Source organism: Marmota flaviventris, unplaced genomic scaffold, assembly GCF_047511675.1.
Source record: "Marmota flaviventris isolate mMarFla1 unplaced genomic scaffold, mMarFla1.hap1 Scaffold_454, whole genome shotgun sequence".
Classification (NCBI taxonomy): Eukaryota; Metazoa; Chordata; class Mammalia; order Rodentia; family Sciuridae; genus Marmota; species Marmota flaviventris.
This window is the reverse complement of record NW_027288281.1, coordinates 1-6,476: the sequence shown is the minus strand read 5'-3', so window position 1 is coordinate 6,476 and position 6,476 is coordinate 1. Positions and strand designations below refer to the sequence as shown.

The following is a 6,476-nucleotide window of genomic DNA, read 5'->3' as shown; positions in this document are numbered from 1 at the left end:
GTGAACGCCTTCACGCCTCAGCGTTCAACCCCTTCCCTCCGCCAAGACGTCCAACTCTTGGACTCCCGACCTGGCTACCCACGACCCAAATTCTTTCAGCATCACCTCAAACTGTCCCTCCCCCACACCCCTCAGTCCCCAAAGGGCAAAGCCCACCCCTCGAATCAGCGTAATCTTCCACCAGGTCACCCCCTTTCCCCCCGCTATCCATTCCCATTCCACCAGGACTCACTGTCTGTGACTGGGCCCTGCCCTCATGGCTGCTCCGTTGCCGCCCGCCGCCACCACACCGCTGCTCCACGCCCCGGCCCCTCAGTCGCCGCCGCCGCCGTCGGGACTCGCCGGGAGCAGCCCCTGCGCCTGCGCAGCCTAGAGGGCCCGGGCCCTTTTGGTCATCTTGCGCCTGCGCAGCGCGCGCCTAGGGCGTCCTCTTCAGTGCCTGACGTACTGGACCTGTGGGTCTCAGATGGACATGGCCGCTGGCAGGCCCTAGGTCTTCTGTAAACTTAGAGAATTTGGCGGCTACCCCAGGGTTTGAGTCCTCTACAGTATCTTGGCTAGGTTACTAAACTCTGGGACTGCGGTTTTCCTAGGGGTCCATAGATGGAATGACACTTCCAGTATTCTGGATCCTGCTTGCACTTCAGGGTGCAAGCACTTAGGTGCTCTGAGGTGACCACTGATAGTACATTTTGGTTTTTTTCATGATCACATCCAGCATGCAATGAGGGTGCAGGGTGCGGTGGCGCACGCCTGTAATCCCAGAAGCTAGGGAGGCTGAGGCAGAAGGATCACAAGTTACTTAGCGAAGCCCTATGCAACTCATGTCTCTAAATGAAATATTAAAGGGGGGGGGGGCCGGGGGCGGGGGGTCCCGCTGGGGTTGTGGCTCAGCGGTAGAGCGCTCGCCCAGCACGTGGGAGGCCCTGGGTTCGATCCTCAGCACCACATATAAATAAATAAAGATAGATAGATAGATAGCCTGGAGATGTGGTTCACTGGTAAAGTGGGATATGGGTCAGTGGTAAAGTGCCTCTGGGTTCACTCCCAGCTACCAAAAATATAAACAAACAAACAACAAACCGATAGAACCCAGGGGTGCTTTACCTCTGAGCAAAATGCTCAGCCCTTTTTATTTTTTGTTTTGAGACAGTGTTGGACTATGTTGCTGAGGATCTCGCTAAATTGCTGAGGCTGGCCTCAGACTTGCTATCCTTCTGCCTCAGCCTCCTGAGTTGCTGGGATTACAGGCATGAGCCACCAGGTCCAGCCCTGGAAACTTTATTAAAGAGGTGACCTTATCTGGAATACACAGGGACACTGCTAAATAAAAGTGCAAGCTGCTTACTGGACATGTTCTAGGTATCCCATATGTGCCATTGAGGAATTTACAAGCAAATAACCCCCTACTTTTCAGCTCTCACCATGGAGCCTGGCCCTTTTGCAAACTGGTAAATGAAAATCAGACCTTTAGCCCAGTGAAGCCCAACTATCAACTCTTACACAACTGTGCTGCTTTGGCATAGGTCAAAAAAACAGGCTTAATCTAAGTCAGACTCCCTTAGGCTAGTTTGAATATGTAGTCCCCACCAGACTCAATCTTTTTCTGGGAATTCAACAATACAGACTTCAAAGTAGCAGGCACAGCACTTTAACCAAAGTGGGGAGGAACCGGTAGGAAGCATTGATCATTACCAAGAATCTTCCATCACATCCAGCCCTCATTTACTCACTTCTATAAAGATTGGAGAGGCCCAGTGCAGTGGCACAAGCCTGTAATCTCAGCAGCTAGGGAGACTGAGGTAGGAGGATCCAGAGTTCAACGCCAGCTTCAGCAATAGTGAGGTGCCAAGTAACTCAGTGAGACCTTGTCTCTAAATAAAATACAAAATAGGGCTGGGGATGTGGCTCAGTGGTTGAGTGCCCCTGAGTTCAATCCCCGGAATAGATATAGATATAGATATAGATATAGATATAGATATAGATATAGATATAGATCTCAAAGATTGGAGAGACTGCGCCAGGTCACAGTAATCCCAGTAGTTTGGGAGGCTGAAGCAGGAAGATCTTGAGTTCAAAGTCAGCCTCAGCAATTTAGCAAGGCCCTAAGTAACTCAGGGAGATCCTGTCTCTATGAAGTATATGATTTTTTTATTTTAAAAAAGGGGAGCTAGGGATGTGTCTCAGTGGTTAAGCATCCCTGAATACAATCCCTGGTTACAAAAAAAAAAAAAAAAAAAAAAAAACCTTGGAGAGAAAGTGACCAATGTCAAAAGTAAGACAAAAAAGAGGAGGTAGGGAGAAAGAGGAAGAGAAAAAGGAAAAGGTAAAATTCCAGTCTTTCTATGAAAGATGTTAAATTTTCTGTTCTTTTTGTTTTTTTTCTTTTCCCTTTTTACCCCCTAGTACTGGGTATTGAACCCAGAGGCACTCTACCACTGAGCTATATCCTTATCCCTCTTTAAAATGTTTTACTTTGAGGAAGGGTCTTGGAAAATTTCCTGGGCCAGACTGTCCTTAATTTGAGATCTTTCTGCCTCAACTCTCCAGTATCTGGGATTACTAAAGAAAGGAAAAACTGCAGAGCATGGTGGCACATGCCTGTAATCCCAGTGATGTGAGAGGATTGAAAGGATTGTAGGATTGAAAGCTTGAGACAAACCTCAGCAATTTAGTGAGGCCCTAACGAATTAGCAAGACATCTCAAAATACAGCATAAGGGCTGGGGATACAGCTCAGTTGGTAGAGTTCTTGCCTCACATGCACAACACCCTGAGTTCAATCCCCAGCACCACAAAAAAAGAAAAAAATACAATATTTTTTTAAAGGGGATGGGGACATAGCTCACAAGTTAAACAACTTTGTGTTCAATCACCTGTACCAAAAAAAAAAAAATTCTGATCTCAGAATCTAATACAAACCTTTAGCATGGTGGCACACGCCTGTAATCCCAGCAATTTGGGAGGCTGAGGACAGAGGATCCTATGTTTGAGGCAAGCCTGGGCAACCTAGTGAGACCCTGTCTCAAAAATTAAAAAAAAAAAAAAAAAAAAAAAATCTGGTGATGTAGTTCAATATCACTTTCCCCTGTGTTCAATGACTAGTACAAAAAAAAAAAAAAAAAAAAAAAGAAGATCTAATATGAATGTTTGAACTTCTAATCTAAGATAAAGGAAAGTTTTCTTCATTTTGGAAAAAACAGGCCCTAGAATAAAAGCTGAGAATGCTGAAAGCAGAGTGTCATTGAGATGCTGGAGGCAATAGAGCCCACTTATTACTAACTGAAGGAAAAGCAAGGAACAAGAGACAGGTAAGCGAGAAATGAAAGACGGAGAACAGGCAGAGATACAATGGAGAGTTTATTTGTCAGAGCTAACAAATAAAGGCCATCTCTCTATAGGAGAGAGAGGCAAAACAGGCTTGGGTTCTGGGATTTTTTTTATAGGCCAGGCTCAGGAATCAGAGCCCGGTGGTTCCCAATACACGTGATTAAGGGTTGGGTTGGTATGAGGGAGTGGTGAGCCTTTCTCCAAAATGCCCTCAGGTGGAAAAGTGAAACTGTTTCCTTAAAATGGCAGCTGTCACTTAAGATGGCTGTCCAGATGCTGAGCAAGGACCTTATACTAATATTTCTTTTTCTTCTGTAAAAGTTGCCAGAAGAGGGGCTGGGGTTGTAGTTCAGTAGAAAAGCGCTTTCCTAGCACTGGGTTCAATCTTCAGCACCACATAAAAATAAAATAAAGGTATTGTGTTAATCTACAATTAAAAATATTAAAGAAAAAAAAAAGTTAGCCTGGTGCAGTGGCACACCCCTGCAGTGGCACACCCCCTCCCAGTGGCTCAGGAGGTTGAGACAGGAGGATCCTGAGATCAAAGCCAGACTCAGCAATGGTGAAGGTAAGCAACTCAGTGAGATCCTCTCTCTAAATAAAATATAAAATAGGGCTGGAGATGTATCTCAGTGATCCTGGTACCAATCTACCCCATCCAAAGAAAGTTGCCAGGATGATATGTACACTTACCTGTAATGGGATTCTCAGGTTACTGGGAAACTAAAGGTTATTCTTTCCTGCCTTCTCAGAAAAACACCTAAGAATCTGAGGGTGTTTGTTTTGTTTTTGGCTGGGCACAGGGTGGGGGGGGGGGCGGGGGGTCTCTCTGTTGTTTCTGGCTTCAAACTCTAACTTCAGAGTCCAAAGTAGCAGGGATTTAGAGTCATGTGCCACCATTCTGTTTTGGGTGTTTTGTTGTTTGGGTTTTTTGTTTTGTTTTGTCTTGTTTGGTACGGGGGATTGAACCCAGAGGCACTTAACCACTGAGTCACAACACCCAAACCTTTTTGTATTTTATTTAGAAACAGGGTCTCACTGAATTACTTAGAGCCTCATTAAATTGCTGAGGCTGGCTTTTTTTTTTTTTGGGGGGGGGGGGGTGGATACAATACAGGATTTATTGGTGTGTGAGATTAAGAAGGGGACAGCCCAGTGAAAGCCCTCATGAATGCAGGGCCCGCTACTTGTCCATGGGACCACGATTGGGGATATATTTGACCCCACAGCCATCAGGAATGAGCCGCTTCTCAGCCACCATGTCTTCAAATTCGTCATCCATTAAATTTGGTAAAGCCCCACTTCTTTGAGATGTGGATCTTCTGTCAGCCAGGGATCTTGAACTTGGCCCTGTGTAGGGCCTCAATCACATACATGTTCCTTGTTCTGCAGCTTTGTATGGATGGACATGATGACTTGGCCACTGTGAACCCTGGCCGCTGTTCCCTGGGATTTCCCATGGCACCTCACATACCTGTTTGGAGCCTGTCAGCCCCAGCACAGGACAACATCTTGTTGATATGGATAACATGGAAAGGGTGGAGCCGCACTCAGATATGAAAGCCATCTCTGCCACAACTTTTTATCATGTACTTGTTGGCACAAATACAAGCAGTCTCCACGACTTCAGAGGATAGCTGCACATATTCATCAGACATCATGTGGCCACAGAGTGGGAACTCATCCACTTGTGCCTTTTTCCGCCCAAGGTCAAAGATGCGGATTTGGCATCAGGGACACCCTGGCAGAAAGGAGACTTTGGGTATGGCTTGTTTTTACAGTACCAGTAATACCAGGCAGGGCCGTGGCCCATGGTGACAACTCGCGATCCTCCTGCCTCATACACTCAGCTTTTGAAGTCTTTTTTCTCTTTAGATGCTTGAAACTTTGGGGATATAGCTAAATGCTGCTTTTGAAAAACAGTATAAAATTTGTCATCTAATGCAAGCCTTAGAAGAGCAAATCTATACATAGCTTCAGGCCTAATGTATGAGCTGCCTACCACCTGGTCAGTATCATCTTGCCCTATGTAGAGTAACAGATAACAACTGACAAAGCAGTGTGTTTGGCAGAAAGAACATCCTGTGGGTGGAGCCCAGGATCAATCCCAAAGACTAACTCCTGGCTTTGAAGAGTTGGCAAAAATATTACCCTTTGGAGAGGGAGCACAATTGGCATCACAGGGGAACTACAGAGGCAGAAAGGAGGAAGAATTATATTGACACTATGTTCTAATAAATAGATGCCTTTTTAAAAAAAGCCCTAAGCTGATCTTGAAATTTCTGGGAATTGTGTCTTCCTTCTCTGTGCTCTGTCCTATATCATCAATATTTTCCTGCCTACTGGGGTATCGCCACATGCAGCCTCCTGGGAAGGCCTGCTGGAGTTTATAAGATAGTGTATTTTCCTATATTTAAGCCTTTCTGGGTCTCCTGGGCCATTTCCATATTTGAATTTCTTACCAACGGCACAATAGTGGATTTTTAAAAATAGTTGGAAACAATACCCTTATTTTGTTTATTTATTTCTATGTGGTGCTGACGATCAAACCCAGGCCTTGCACATGCTAGAGGAGCAATCTACCGCTGAGCCACAATCCCAGCCCTAGTGGATTTTTTTTTTTCTGCTAAGTATTCATTCACAATATCCAGTATAGTCATTCAGAGAACTACCCTTACTCTATTTTCAGATTATATGGTTTGGATGAGGCTTACTCTAGGCATGAAGCACATACCCCAGACCCAAGTTGATCAGGATATAACATTCCCGAAGATGCTATGGTTCTTTCAGGGATGTTTCAAAATAGAGTCAGAGACAAAAAGCACAAGAATTTTGCTTCTGAGAAAATCTCTTATTTTTTTCCATTGAATCTAGACATGAGAAGATGTACTATCTAAAGCTGCTACAGCCATAAGATACCACAAGGAGAGAGCTGATCCAGAAAAAGATGTCATTTATTCACTTATTAAACTAAAATTTATTTAGTACTATTCTGTGCCAGAAATGATTCTAGGTGCAGGAGATATAGCAATGAACAACGTATCCAAACCCTGTTCTCACAGAACTTACAGTTCAATAGAATATAATAGCAACATCAAACATTTACACAGCAATTCCTTCTCTATTTTCTTGCAGTGCTAGGAATTG

The 6,476-nt window shown here is 44.7% G+C and overlaps 1 pseudogene; it reads right to left on the bottom strand.

Moving 5' to 3' along the window:
* Nucleotides 1–4,494: 4,494 nt before the first annotated feature.
* LOC139704217 (large ribosomal subunit protein uL16-like) lies at nucleotides 4,495–5,142 on the bottom strand (annotated as a pseudogene).
* Nucleotides 5,143–6,476: the final 1,334 nt, after the last annotated feature.